Genomic DNA, 15,106 nt, shown 5'->3' with positions numbered 1-15,106 from the left:
CCCTTGATGTGCAGCCATTTTTTTCTCAAGCCAAACATGCGCTTCAGATAGGAAACTATACGGCAAAACATCAAGGTCACAGAGTGGGGACTGAACCCAGGACCTCATCCATACGTGGGAAGCAGGTGCTCAGCCACTGAGCTACAGCTGCTCCCCAGTGAGAGCTGGTTTTTTCATTTCTTTGTTTTTAGGAGGTACCAGGGATCAAACCCAGGACCTCGTACTTGGGAAGCGGGCGCTCAACCACTGAGCTACATCCACTCTCCTACAATCCTTTTTTTTTTTTTTTTGGTGAGGAAAATCAATTTTGTACAGTTTTATTTTAATCTCAATAAAATGTGAATTTTGTTTAAGAAAGAATGATTACGCCAACAGAAAGGAAACAGCAGTAAAGAAAAATAAGCTCCTCACTTACATAGAGAAATCATAGGAAATTATTGTAAAATTTACATCATGCCCCCTTTTGCCTTGGGGAAAGCAACAATCAGGACTCTAGAGGCCATATGCTTCTCCTCTTTTTTTTTAAATTTTCAGTCTTTTTTTTTTTTAAGGTACATAGATCACACCTGTGAATGCTTTTGATGATAATTATAGGTCAGGAGACTTACCTTAGACATCTGGATCACCTCTATCACCCTTACTAGTACCATTTATTAAAAAGGCAACTCTCCCACACGGCGGCACCCAGTTCACGCTGAGAGCACCCAACCACCGTCCCTACCTGAGAAAAAGCAGGAAGGAACCAGGCAGCTGGAAACCAGGGCAGATCCGTGCCCTCCCCCCTTACGGCCCACCTCCACTGCAACGTAGCTGCGGAGTAGACTCACCTGATAAGTTTCCTGTAGCTGACGGGAGGCGCCACAGCTCTTCTCCAGGTTGACTTTTTGAACAGTCAACCTTCCCCAGAGACATAGAACGAATAGGCCCTGTATCCAATCTGCAGGTGACATACACAGAGATACAGGCATACATCATATACAGAGAAGATTTAGTTTAAGGAATTGGCCCCTATGATTGTGGGGGCTGGAAAGTCCTAAATTTGGAAACTCCGGCAGGATTTCCCTGCTGCCGTCTCGAGGCAGAGCATTTTTCCTCCAGGAAACCTGTTTTTGCTCTTACACCATCAGCTAATTGGATGAGGCCAACCCACATTCTCCCCTTTATTGGAATTCAGCTGATTGTAGATGTCAACACCATCTAACAATCCCTTCACAGTAGCATCTAGACTAGTGTTTGACCAAACAACTGGGCACTGTGGCCAGGCGGAGGTGACACATCCAATTACCCGTCACACCTCTGTGGTTCCCGCAAGCCTCCCCTTCCCCCTGCTCCAGGGGCTGGACCTTTGCTGACTCCCACACTGGAATGCGGATCCGTCACCTGCCGGCCCTTCCGAAGGCTGGATGCCAACCTCTTCAGACGGCCTGCGGGTGGCCTGGGAACCTGTATTTTCTAATTCTCTCCTCGGAGATCGTGATGAACCATGGATCAACCCCTCAGGGTCCTGGGAAGCCCCCAGGTTGCTATTTTCGGGCGAATGACTTGAGACGCCCTCTCTGGTCACAGGCCTGGGTCTCTCCCCCGCCCTGGCAGCTGCTCGGGTGCCCCTCGAGCTCCCCGCCCAGCAGGTGGCAGCTTCCCCCTCGCTCCACCGGCCTGGCCCGTGGGACCTGCCCGTCCTGGCGGTCTCTGGGGAGGAGGAAGGAGGTGGCTCCCTCACGCCTGGGGCGCCCCCTCCCCGTGGGCTCCCGGCCCCCCTCCCAGCCTCTCCCATCCCTCCCCAGCAGGAATTTCTCACCCTCCTCCCTGGCCCCCTCTCTGCTTTCAAGCGCGTCCAGGGCCCCCTTACTGTGAGCGGCACATCACTTGTCCCCGGTACCCCTTCCCGGCCTGCCCTCCCTCCCTGGTTAACTTGTGGGTGTCTCCACGGGGCTGCCCCGGCCCCTCACCGCCCCCCGCCGCCTGGACCCGCCGCTTGGCTTGCAGATTCATCAGTCCCTCCACTGATGCGGCCTCCCCGTCCAGCCTGACCTCTGACCCTCCTTCCAGTCCCTGTTTCCTGCTGTCAACACCTGAATTCTCCCCATGACACTCAGAACTCGAGGCGAACGAAGTGGAGTTCGTTGTCTTCCCCAGAAACCTCCGCCTTGGGTCCTTCCCTCCTCGGCTCGTTGAGCTCCACTCGTCTGGCTCTGGGGATGGTTCGGACCCACGCGGGCCCTTTAGCGGTGAAGACGCTGCAGCCCAGGGAGGGGATGGCCTGGCGGGTGCCAGCCAGGAGGACTGGGGGACAGCCTGGACCGTGGGCCACCTCCCAGCACTGGTGGCCTCAGCCTCGGGGCCCGGGCACCCGACGGGGCAGCTGTCACCGGCTTTTGTTTCCATTTGCTTGTGACCTGGTCCCACCGTGAGAGCAAAGCTCTCTGAGGGCAGGCTGGCATCCCTCAGCAGAGGACACGTTAGGGGACTTGAGTCAAAGAAGCTGGGATGGGGGTAGGAGTGGGGGTGGGGGCACAGGGGCTCCAAAGGGAAAGCAGCCTTTCTTATTAATCACCATTCCAAATAGTACATTTAAAAAAAATATGTTTCACTCCATTTCTTTTTTTTTTAATTTTTAAGGTTTTATTTTATTTCTTTATTTCCACCCTCCCCTTGTTTTTTTTTTTTTTGCACTCACCATCTTGCTCTCTCTGTCCATTTGCCGTGTGCTCTCTGTATCTGCTTGTCTTCTCTTCAGGAGGCATCGGGAACCAATCTTGGGACCTCCCAGGTGGGAGAGAGGCGCTCAGTCGCTTGAGCCACCTCAGCTCCCTGCTTTGCTGTGTCTCTCATTGTCTCTCCTCTTTGTCTCTTTTTGTTACGCCAGCTCTCCACGCCCGTCAGCCAGCTCGCTTTCTCCAGGAGTCCCCAGAAATCGAACCCGGGACCTCCCATGGAGTGGATGGGAGCCACGTCTGCTTCCCCAAATGGTACCTTAATTTTTGGTCAAGTCCTTGAGCAGTTTACAGAGAGGCCACGTTCACCGGATCCCCATTTGCTCCTAACTGGACCTTGACACGTAATACTGACGGCTGATGAAACTGCCCATCCTGTCTGCTCTGGGTCTGCCAGCTTTTCATGTCCCCTTCCACTACTTCAGAGGAGGTATTTATAAGGTGGCAATTCATCGGAGAACAATTTAGGACACTGTTTGGCTTTTCTTAGGAGAAAATATTTAGGATTAAAATCCAGGAGTTTGAGCTAATAGTGTAATTATAATAACATTGTTTCATCAGTTGTAACAAAGGTAGTAGACAAATACAGTGTTAAAAATAGGGAAAACTAGGAACGAAGGTGGCTCAAGCCATTGGGAGGCCCTGGGTTTGGTTCCCAGTGTCTCCTAAAAAAATAAAAAAGAAGATGAGCACACAACAAGCAGAGAGCACAGACAAGGAGGGAGAGATAAATAAATAAAATAAATAAATCTTTTAAAAAATAGGGAAAACTGTGTATGTGGGGGGCTACATGGAAACTATCATAATCCTTCTCTAATTAAAAAACAAAACAAAACAACACATGCACATACACACACCACAAACCCAGGAATTTGAGGACAAAAGGCTGCATTAAACAGGACAAATGGAAAATCGGGTCATGTCTAAATAATATTATTATTAATATTTATTGAGTATATACTATGTGTAAGACATGGTATATTAGCCAAAGCAGTGCTGATGCAAAGCACCAGAAATCTGTCGGCTTTTATAAAGGGTATTTATTTGGGGTAAAAGCTTACAGTTACAAGGCCCTAAAGAGTCTAACTCAAGGCTGTTTTCTCACCAATGTCTGTTGCCATGCGTCGAAGCAAGATGGCGGGCGATCTCTGCCTGGTCTCTCCTTCCTTCTTCCTCTTAGGGCTCCATGGTCCCAGCTCCTTCCGGTCTCCACCGTAGGCTGGCAGAGGGCTCGTTTCTTTCCAGGCCTTCTCAGCTGCTCACAGACTCTATCCTCTTCAGCTGCAAACTATCAGGGGAATGGCTCGTCCTGGGCCCCAGGATCAAAGTTCCCCTTCTTCCGGGCCTATGAGCTCTCTCCCTTCCTGTGTGTCTTCTTGAGTGAGTGTCCATTTACAGAGCGCACCAAGGGGGTGGGGACTTAACCTGAGTTACACCCTGGTCGAATCAAAGCCCTAATCTTAACATAATTTAATCAAGGACGTCTCAGCTGAATCTAATGCAATCACGGGGGAGGGTATCATGTCCAGAGGAAGGCATATTTAACAAACATAATCAACATCTTTTTCGGAACTCATAAATAATATCAAACTTCTACACATGCTGCTTTGTTTCTTTACCCTTATCATCCCATTTAATTCTCACATTCCTCTGAGGCAGGTGATCTTACCACTGCCATCTTTCAGAGGAGGAAACTGAGGCTTAGGGACACCTATAGCCCTGCCCACACAGAGAGCGTCTGGGTGTCACCAGGCGGGCTGACTCGGAGTCCCCTTCAGAGGGGATGAGTGGGGCCACCATCATTTTGACTTGTCTCAATCAAGATAAAAATGTAAGAGCAGTTTGTGCACATATCAGGTGTTGGGAGTGTGAATTGTTTAGTCCTCCTTTGGTTCAAAAATTCCTTCATGCTCTTGGCATCTTAGTGAGAAGGGTTTCCCCTATAAGCACTGCAGAGCCAGAGCCAGACTCACGACACCTGCCACAGTTTTCTTCTTACCAGCCCTGTGGCCTCAGTCTTCAGGATTCCAGCTGATCCAGAAGTCCCAACTTGCTCAGCTATTGTGAGTCTGTGAGGGGACATCTATGGATGGGATCTGGATATTTAGGTCAAAGTCTACTAGTTTTTAAAGCCCTTGTTCTTAGAAAAACAGTGATTTCTGTATTGCCTTCAGACAACAAGCATGAGGTATGCTCCGAATAAGGCAGGCCCCAGAGGGAAAACGCCAAGTGATTTGCTTTGCTGCTCCAACAGCTTTGCTCTGGCCTTTGAAGGTTCATCAGACTGGTTCCCCCAAGAAAACTTCCTGTGCATCCTAAATACAGCCTTTGAAAGGGGCCAGAGACCAGCTAACAGGGAGGTGAAGAAGGTCAACCACCACACCAGGGAGCCAAGAGTGCCTACAACTGCAAGCAGGAGAATAGTTTCCATCAGCCATGTGGAATCTAAGTGCCCTCTTGATATAAAGGGGGAGTGGACACAACCATCCCAGGGTCCACAGGCTGGAGGAATAGCGTATGGATTAGAGTGGACTTATTGATATTCTACTATGGAACTATTGTGATTAGTAATGGAAGAAATTGTAACATTGATGTGGAGAAAGTGGCCACGGTAGCTGCTGAGGGTAGGGAGAGGAAAGAAGAGATATAATGTGGGAGCATTTTCAGTACTTAGAGTTGTCCTGGGTGGTACTCCAGGGACAGATGCTGGACATTGTATATCCTGCCATGGCCCACTGGGTGGACTGGGGGATAGTGTAAACTACAATGTAAACCATTATCCATGTGGTGCAGCAGTGCTCCAAAATGTATTCACCAAATGCAATGAATGTCCCACGATGATGGAAAAGGTTGTTGATGTGGGAGGAGGGGGGTGAGGGGGGTGGGGGGTATATGGGGACCTCATATTTTTTTAATGTAACATTAAAAAAAAAAAGAAAGAAGAAAAGGAAGGAAGGAAGGGAGGGAGGGAGAAAGGGAGGAAGGAAGGGGCCGGAGAAGCCAACGGGGCTGAGGTGGGGGTGGGGGTGGAATGAAGACTGACCCACGGGGGTGTGCTGTGCTCCCGCCACCAAGTGCCACCTGATGCTCTTCCCCTGGAAGCTCCATTCTTGGGGATGGCAAAAGGGAGAGTCCTAAGAACACCCAGCCCGAGGGCCAGAGGCCAGCCGAGGTGTCCACCCCAAGGGAAGGACATCCAGGAGGCTCCAGGTCTCCTGTCTGCCTCGTTGCCGCAGAGCTTTGGGGGATTCTCTGGCTTCGAGGGGTCTGAGCGTGACTGGTGGCCTGCGAGGGCGCCTCCCGTAGCAGGAGTCATTCAAAATATCCACAGGCCCCCACACTCTTTCTTCTTCTTTTTTTCCCCCCAGAGGCCAGGTAAGGAGACGTTTCACCTGGAAGAGAAGGCCCGAGAGCCCACCCAGCAGTCCCAGACAAAGCAGATGCGCCCCGGCTGCTCTCCCATCAGTCCTGACCTCTGGGCTGGGGGTTCGGTGACTCAAGCCTGGGGCCTCCCCACCTCCCTCGGGAACCGGCCAGGCCTCTTCTGTCTCCTCACTCGAATGTCCTCTGGGCTGCTTGGCCACAGGCTCCTTTCTTGGGGGCACGGCAGCTCCCCTTCCTGCGCCCCAAGTGTTGACTCATCTTGGATAGAGACAGTGGGGGGTGCAGGTTTTGTGGGACACGCGGCAGGGGGGTGTGGTCATCCGGTCCCTTTGCTCATCCCGGCTTGTCTTCTGTTCGCTCTAGGCTTCAGGTTAGGGGTTTGCCCCCCTCTCCACCCCCCACTGGCCCTCTAGGCTTTAAATTTCCTGAGGGTGTTTAGGGCTCAACTGACGTGTGTTGAGTGAACCCCCAAATTCTCCCAGGTAGCATTCTGGGAGGATTGGGGCTTCTTGGACAAGAGCCTTGGCTAGACCTCCCACAAAGCCCCTAACCCCAGAGCTGACGCTTTACGCTGAAGAGAGGGACTGGCCTGTTTGTAACTGGATTCAAAGCTTTTATGCCGGCTTCAGACTAGCTCTCCTCCTTGTCCCATCTGTCCCCAAAGATAAAGCCTTGAACTCGCTCGGCTCCGTGAAGGCAGCCCCCCCGACAATCCGCGGGCCATTCACTGAAAGTAGCTGGACCTGGCCTCATAAACCCTCTTCACCGTGAGGTGAGAAAAGTCTCAGGGCACCTCCAGGCCTGGCCGGCTCCATTCCAGGGAGGTCTGTCCCTCTGATTAGCCGGGCATTTGCTAAAACGGCTCCTGCTTTCCTTATTGTAAAGCGCAGAGGACAATGGCTCCTTATTGCCCGACCAGGGTGGAGGGCTCTGGGTCCCATCCGTTCCCGTCCCCTCCCCCCACTGAAAGGAAGCCTTCCCCGAGGAGGGGGCGGCTGTCACCTGGCAGGGTGACTAATTCAGAAGAGGCAAAGCTCCCCACGATTACTATTGTTTTCTTTTTCTCACCGTATCCTGCATTCAAAGGCACTTTCTCTAACAGGGAGACCTGCTCACTCAGGAGAGAGACTGGGGATCCCCGAATGTAAAAGAAGGGGCGGCTGGACTGCAGGCCTCCCCCCCTCCCCCCTGGGGCTCTCACCAGCCCTGGAGGGGAGGCCCTGCCTAGTGGACCTCTGCTAAGCCTCTCTGCCTCCCAGGGGCACCCTTGTGGGCAGTGCATCCAGGGGAGCTGGGAGGCAGCTGCTAACCGGACTCAGGGCCTCAGTAAAAGTATTTACACTTCCCTGTCAGCTGAGGCCCAACACTGCACTCTAGTCACCGATTCAGGCCACCAACCCCCTTTATTTTTTTTAAGATTAAAAAAAAATTTTCTCTCCCCTCCCCACCCCCCATTATCTGCGCTCTGTGTCCATTCGCTGTGTCTTCTGCTGTGTCCACTTGCATTCTTGCCAGCCGCACCAGGTCAGCTCTCCCTGTGCGGAGCCACTCCTGGGCAGGCTGCACTTTTTTTTTTCCCCAATGGGGCTCCTCTCCATGGGCCGAGCACTCCTTGTGCCTGGGGCTCCCCTACCTGGGGGACACCCCTGCGTGGCAAGGGCATCAGCACTGCGGGTGGGTCAGCTCGCCACCCGGGTCAGGAGGCCCTGGGTTTGAACCCAGGACCTCTCATGTGATAGGCGGAGGCTCTATCCGTTGAGCCAAGTCCATTTCCCCAACCCCCTTAGTGGCTAGAGGCTGGTCGTGCCACTCTTTTTGTGCCTCCGTTTCCCCATAAAAAGCAGGAGAATTCGGCCCCAAACCCCTGCCGTTAGTATTGAGTCGGGCATTTCCTTTGGGAAACCCTTTTCTTGGCGCGGCCCTCCCTCAGCATCAGGTTTCCGGTCCCCGAGGGGTGCGTGTGCTGGTGCTGCAGGAGCGCTCAGGTCTGTAAGGTGGAAATCATCGTTTCCTGATGACCGCCCTTCTTCAGGAGATCCGGAGGACGACAGAGCTCGTGCCAGCGCCTGAAGTCACTAGAAAGGGCGTTGGCGCGCCCCCTCCTCTCACGGCCTCGAGCTCCGCAGCCCGGGAGGCGGGGGCTCGGCCGGGAGCGCCCGGCGCGGGGTCCCCGGGCACCCCGCAAGTCCCGCGCGCCTGGTCCGAAGCCGGAATCGAGTTCCGGGGGAGGAAGGCGGCGGGCGTGCTGCGCCGGGGCAGGGGCTGGGCGGCCGGCCCCAGCCGCACCCCGCGCCACTGTCGGGGTCGCTCGGCCGAGGGGGGGTTCTCGAGAGGCAGGTGCGGGAGGTCCCGGGGCCGGCGCCGGGGAGGAGCCCTCGGGAGGGGTGTCGCGGGCCGGGCGGGTGGGCAGGAGCGAGCCGGGGCGGCGCGGCTGCGGGGGGCGGGGAGGCGGCGCGGGAGGCGGGGCGGAGGCGGGGTGCCCCGGGAGCCGCGCGCCCGCGCCGCCCTGCACGCCCAGCCGCCGCAGCCGCTCGCCCCGCAGCCGACTTGGGGCCGAAACTTGCGTGGGCGCCCGCGCCCCGGAGACGTGCGCGCAGCCCCGCGACGACCGACGGCGGCCGAGCCGACGCGGCGCCCAGGCCCGCGGGCTTCCTGCGCTCGGCCGCGGGCTGCGCACCCCGGCCTCCCCGCCCGCCGCGCTCGGGGGTCCCCGGGGCCCGCCGGGACCAGGCAGGAGCGCGCGCTCCGCGGGCCCCGCCGACGCGGCCCCAGCATCTGGGGGCCGGGCAGACGCCTCGGCGGGACCCCCGGAGCGGGGCGCGCCCCGCCCGCCCCGCGCCCGGCCCCGGGATCCCCGCGGATGAGAAGCCCGGTGCGGCGGCCCGAGCGGTGCGCGCGCTGAGCGGAGCGGGCGGGGTCGGCCCCGGGCCCCCGGCGGGACAGCCCCCGCGGGCCCCGCTTCCGCGCCCCGGGCGCTGGACGAGCCGGGCCGAGGAGGGCGGCGGCCGGAGCCGGCGGGCCGGACGAGCGGCGGGATCTGCAGGTAAGCGCCCGCCGCTAGCTGCGGGAAGGAGCCGCGCGGGCCTCCCGCCACCCTCGGCGCCCCTTGCTCTCCCCCGGCGCCCCGAAACTTCTGAGAGCTCCCGCGGCTCTCCGTGCCTCCTGGGCGCCCGCGGGCCGGCGGGTCTGGGCACTCGGGCTGCGGGCGCGGCCGGGGACGCAGGGGCGGCACGGCCCCCGGGAGCCCGCGCGGCCCGCGCAGACTTTGTTGTGCTCGCTCGGAGCTGGGTCTGCGGCGTCGGCGGCGCCCGGCAGGTGGGGGCGAAGCGAGCGAGCAGGCGGCGTTGCTCCAACGCCCCGCGCGGCGAACAAAGCGGGGGCCGTGGGCGGGCTCTGCGCGGGGCCGCGGCTGCCCCATCGCGCGGGCGGCGCGGGGCGCGGAGGGCGCTCTCGGCCCGGGCAGGTAGGGTGAGGCCGCCCTCCCACCGCAGCGCCGGCGGCGCGGCTTTTCGGTCCCCGAGAGGGGGGCGACCGAGGAGGTGGTCCGGGAGCTGCTGTCCCCGGGGTGCGCGCGCCGCCCGCGCGGGGCACCGCCTCGGCCGCCCGCGCGGAGCGTGAGCCCTCCGGGGCTTGTCGCCCGTTTCCCCGGGCCGGGGCCGCCCAGCTCCTCGGCTCGAGGTCTGCGCGCCGCGTCTCCCAGCCCGGGACGAGGGCTGCATCTGGATGAGTTTAACCCCAGCAAGAATGTGAGTGCGGGCCTGCGTTTCTGCCTGAGCCGGGAGTAGGTAGCCCCCCAAGTGGTGGTAAAGTTTTCTGTTTTCTCTCCCTGACCCTCCCCTTGTGTCTGATCCACCCCTGCCCTGGGAGGTGGGACGTGACGTCCTTCTCCATCTTGTCCCTGGAGCCTCAGTGGACACTTGCCAAGCCCTCTGGTCAAATCCTGCGAATCAATGTGGGAGATAATTACATTTCTTGGAGAGGGATTGGTTTTCTTTTACAGAGAGAGAAACTGAGGGGGCTCAGGCAGTGGGCTGGTTACTCAGCCATGAATTGGGGGTTGGTCTCCACTTTCCGGGGTTCCTTCTCCACTGCCCTTGCCACCTGGCCGCGTTGACACACAACGTGCGGTTGCTCCTCTCTGGGCATAGTTTCAGCCAGGTGGGAGAGAGGCTCAGGATCACAAGGCTCAGGAATGTGCCCACAGGACAGCCGTGGGAGGACATCTGTGCCCATCGGTGTGGGTACAACATACCGGGCCAGCTGCACGGTCAGCTCCCGGCTCGATACCAGCGCTGTGCCGTGTGTGTGTGTGTGGGGGGTGGTTTGGGGTGACCCTTTGGTGGCTGGCCTTAAGATGATGGACCTAGGGCCCCGGAGCTGGGAGGGCAGCACTCCCTCAGAAAGCTCGAGGACCCTTTCCTGCGTCTGCCGCTCCTGCTGGGGTCTGATTTGATGGCAGGGTTTCCTTATCAAAGACAAGAGTCCTGGCTCCCAGGCAGAGATGTGACTGGCTGCCAGGCCCTGAGCTTGCGCCCGCAGCCCCATCCTGGCTGACATGCACAAGTCCCCGCAGGCACCCACGAGACCCAGTCGAGGGGGGGAGGCTGAGTGGTAGTTTTCTTCCGTTTGGAAACAGCCCCTCTTTTCTCTTTGGCACAGAGGATTTGTGTCTATAAATAGCAAATAGAAGGGGTGTGTGTGCCAGGGGAGTGATACTCCTGGGATCTGGAGGTAATGGCAGGTCCAGGAGCCCAGCAAAGGGCTGTGCAGGTAAGCTGGCCCTAACACCAGACAGGTGAAGGGAGCGAAAGGGACCCAGAGACAACAGATGGTGAAATGACTAAGGGCAGCAGTGAAAAAGGACACCCACCCTTTTTGTCTTTTTCTTCTTATAGAAAGTCAGACAGGGCGTGTGTGTCACACTCTGGGATGTGCCTGCCAGGGAGTGGGAGCCAGGCTGGAGGAGCTCGCTGGCCCTTTTCCATCCATGGATTTCCTACTTTCCCAGGCTCTGCTTTCTCATGTCTTTGGGTGTTTAAGTGTGTGAGTGAGTGTGCGCGCGTGTGTGTGTTTGCCCAGGGTGTCGGAGTCCAGTTCCCGCCTTAGTTCGCTCGGTGGTTTTAATATCTCCAAGGGTTTCTTATTGGCTAGAAACAACCCGTTTCTAAAACTTTTTCTGTCCAACAAGCGTAAGTTAAAAGGGATATTGCCAAATTGCTGGGAGCCATATGCTGTGAAAAGAAAAGAAAAGGAAAAAAAAAAAACCCAACAAAACAATGGTGATTGTTCTTCACCTGCATAATTCACTCTCCTCTCACGGCCGGGGCCGGGCAGCCAAAGACTTTTTGTTTGCTCCTCTTTAGGAAGGACAGAGGAGTGGGCTACTCTGAGTTTTTCCTTCTAGGATCGTTCTGCTGGCTTCTGGATGCCACGGCTCGGCAGCTCCAGCGAGGGAGGACATTTTTACGTGAAGGGATGGTCCTTGCTTTCTCTGAAATAAAAACCAACAGAGCCACAGAAACTGTCCTGCGCCCAACTATGGTTTTGTTCTTTTTGGCTCCTTTTCAAGTCGCCTGTCATTTATCTCCTTAATCTTCTACAGGGGTCTTCAGGCCCCACCGTTGTTCCAGCCCCACGGCTGAATGCAGTCCTCAGAGTTGGTGGTTATTGGTGACTCTTTGTAAACGTTGTGTCTCCCAAGACACACAAAAGCAGTAGATATAAACATCTTACTCCCTCTGTGCATGGGGAGAGAAGATGGGCGCTCCCCCGAGCCCACCTAAGAGCACCCTTGGCTGGTTTCTATTGAGCATCTAGAGATGCTGTCCAGGAGTCCAGAAAAGTCCAGAATAGATGCTGCATAAGGATGGGAAGACCTGGTAGGTTTTTTTTGTTTGTTTGATCTAAGCCACCTTTTAAGGTAGAAATCACCCCGAGGTCCTGCCTTCCGCACCTCCAGAGAGAATGTAGGTGGAGCCCTGGAAATGGACACGCTGCTGCTCCAGTTCCAGCAGGGCTGTTCCCTGCGGTGAGAAGTGTCCCCGCCTGGCCTCTGCAGACCAGGTGATGGCAGGGCCCCCACCAGGCCCTCTCCACCTCCCTGGCTCTGCCCACCTGCTATATTTAAACCTCCACCCACCTCCATCCCAGTCTGACCCTCTGGCTGGCGGTCTCGCCCCTGGACTGGCTGCTTGGCGGCCTTTCCAGACTTCTTTGACCCTGTGGTTGCAGGTTGGTCTTTCCGTGTTGCCTGAGCCCTCGTCTAGGCTGTCTAAAGTTGGTCTCTTTCCTCCCTGTTTCTCCACCCATAGGACTTTCTTCCAGCTCTTTTTTTTCTCCTGGGTGACTTGGAACCTGGCTCAGTCCTGGGGGGAGACCAGGTGATTTTTGGGTCTGCAGAGCATGGCTTCCGAATGCTCCTCTGACCCCTCCGATAACTGTACATGGAGGTTTCCAGAAACCTGGACTCAAGCTGCCACTTCAGGCCCTTGGGGGGGTGGGATTCTGCTCAGCAGTTGTACCCCGCCAGGCTCTGGGTACCCCGCCAGGCTCCAGGATCTCCATTGAGTAAGGCCAACTGGCACCACGCTTCAAGGGCCGGGAGTGCTTTCTCAGAATTTCTTTTTGCCAGCCCGTGAAGGACCCAAGCTGCCTGCGTGCTGCTCTTTGCATCAGTGTCTTTCCTAGAGGCTTTGCTGTGGGGTGTTCTGGTTTGTTTTGTTTGGGCCGGAGTGGGGTGGGGGTGGCGCAGGCCTGGGCCTCTCTGGTTCTCAGTTATGTTTGCTATGAAGTGAGAGTGTCGGACGAGATTCTCTTTGATGCCCCTTCCAGTGCAAATGTTCTGACATTTCAAACAGCTTTCACTACTTCTGGTCTTGGAAAAACCCCTGCCGTTTTTTGGGGGAGGTGGTTAAATTGGGGGGGGGCAGGCCAGTGGAAGGCCGGGGGCGCGTGCCCGCCAGAGGGGAGCGTTCCCTGCCGCTTCCACGGGGCTCCCGTGTCACATACCGTGGCTCTGCAGGCAGGCTTGTGGCTGGGCAGGAGGCTCAGGCTGTGGCCTGGCCGTGGCCTGCAGGGGCCTCTGTGGTTAGCTGGCATCTCGAGGATTAGGCTGAGGCTCTGTCTCCAGCTTCGGGTGACTTGGGGCCCCTGCCCGAGTGCCTGGGGTGAGGCCCCCAGATTCCATTCTTGAGCCGGTTTATAGTCTTCTCCTGAAGCTGGAGAAACGCTGCCTCCTAAAAGGTCACCCTTGTCTGAAAAATTTCCAAAGGGCAGAGTGGATTTACAGAAGCCGGGCTTGGGTAAGAGAAGGCAAGCGGATTCCAGTGTTCTTGGTTTACAAACTTTACCCCCCAGAGATGTCTTGAGCGTTATCTGCAAATGTTCAGTCCTTGGATTTGGTCCGGGTCCTGCTGGGGGAGGGAGAAAAAGGGTAACAAGCTTTCCTGACCTCAGCTCCTGGCAGGCCTCTTCCCTGCAGAGCCTTAGGCTGCCTGGAGTTTAAGGTAAGAGCGGCTGGACTCGCTCCTGCGCCGTGTCTGCGCTGGTGACGTCCCCTGGGCCTGAGCCAGGATTTGCCTTTGCCTGAGTCTGGACATACCCAGCGGATGGACATGGCCGAGAAGCCAGCGCACATCCAGCTGGTTCTCTTCCCACTAAATGCTCTGGGACAGGAAACCACGTTGTTTTGGGGGATGGAGCACGTCAGACCTTCGTTGTAGACTCATTTCCAAGACTATACGGTCCTCCTCTAAATTGTGGAGAAGTTTCTCCTGGGGAAATTTGCTAGATACTTTCTCAAAATCTTGTTTGGGGTTCAAGATCTGCGAAATCAGGGTAATTAAAGCTTTGAAGATGGGAAGCAAACTTGGCCCAGTGGTTAGGGCGTCCGTCTACCACATGGGAGGTCTGCGGTTCAAACCCCGGGCCTCCTTGACCCGTGTGGAGCTGGCCATGCGCAGTGCTGATGTGCGCAAGGAGTGCCCTGCCACACAGGGTTGTCCCCCGCATAGGGGAGCCCCACACGCAAGGAGTGCACCCCGTAAGGAGAGCCGCCCAGCGCGAAAGAAAGTTCAGCCTGCCCAGGAATGGCGCCGCACACACAGAGAGCTGACACAGCAAGATGACGCAACAAAAAGAGACACAGATTCTGGGTGCCCTTGATAAGGATAGAATCAGAACACACAGTGAATGGACACAGAGAGCAGACAACTGCAGGGGGGTGGGGGGAAGGGGAGAGAAATAAATAAAAAATACATCTTTTTAAAAAATTTAAGAAAAGCTCTGAAGAGATTCTGTGTGTACGTTTGGAACTAGGAAGTGTTGCATCCCAGGATCGGGAGCTGGTGAGGGATGGCGGCGGGGGATCTTCTGGACCGTACTAACAGGGTCCCCCCTGAGCCCAGGGCAGGAAAGAGCAGCAGTGAAGACGAGGGCTTCGGAGTCAGACCCCTGGGGTGCGAGGCCCAGTGCTACTGCTTATTAGCTGTGCAAACTTGGGTGGGGCAGGCTGCCCGACTCCGCTGTGCCTCAGTTTCCACCCTTGTGCAGTGGAAGCAGTAGCTTTTTGCCTGTGCTGTATGGGAGCTGGGAGGCAGGCTGTGGAGAGGATGGGTGCCTGTGAGGCGTGAGGACCGTGCCTGGAACCCTGCAGGGCTGGAGCAGCCATCGCCGTGAGGACGCTTTGCCCCCTGGCACTCCGTCCCCTCACTGGCCCCCACTTCAAGACGGAAGCTGCTCGGTGTGGGATGCACCGTTTGTGCCAGCGTGTGCTCAACGGTTCTCGAAGGAAACGGCTCTCGTGAGCATCACCTGTGCCCAGCGAGGCCGAGAGGTCGTTTTGATCCCTGCGCTGGTGGGAATGGCGGGTCCCGGGTTCTCTTCAGGGAGGAGACCGATGTTCAGGATTGGCTGTGAGGACGGAGGGGAAAGGTGGGAAATCCTCAGAGGATGGTTCGATCCTGACGTGTTCCGTGTGGTTGAGAATCACACGCATCCCTGGCCGAGCA

General features: G+C 56.8%; 1 protein-coding gene across 1 annotated transcript in view; it reads left to right on the top strand.

Annotated features, from left to right (window-relative positions):
• The first annotated feature begins 9,008 nt into the window (after positions 1–9,008).
• The window catches only part of WNT5B (Wnt family member 5B), a 117,162-nt gene continuing 111,064 nt past the window's right edge, over positions 9,009–15,106 (top strand). Inside the window, exon 1 of the mRNA XM_058282514.2 lies at positions 9,009–9,141. The gene's annotated coding sequence lies outside the window, so the exon portion shown is untranslated. The remainder of the gene's footprint in view (positions 9,142–15,106) is intronic.

Source organism: Dasypus novemcinctus, chromosome 20 (assembly GCF_030445035.2).
Source record: "Dasypus novemcinctus isolate mDasNov1 chromosome 20, mDasNov1.1.hap2, whole genome shotgun sequence".
Taxonomy (NCBI): domain Eukaryota; kingdom Metazoa; phylum Chordata; class Mammalia; order Cingulata; family Dasypodidae; genus Dasypus; species Dasypus novemcinctus.
Note: the sequence above shows the minus strand (reverse complement) of the source record. Positions and strands in the feature narration are given on the sequence as shown.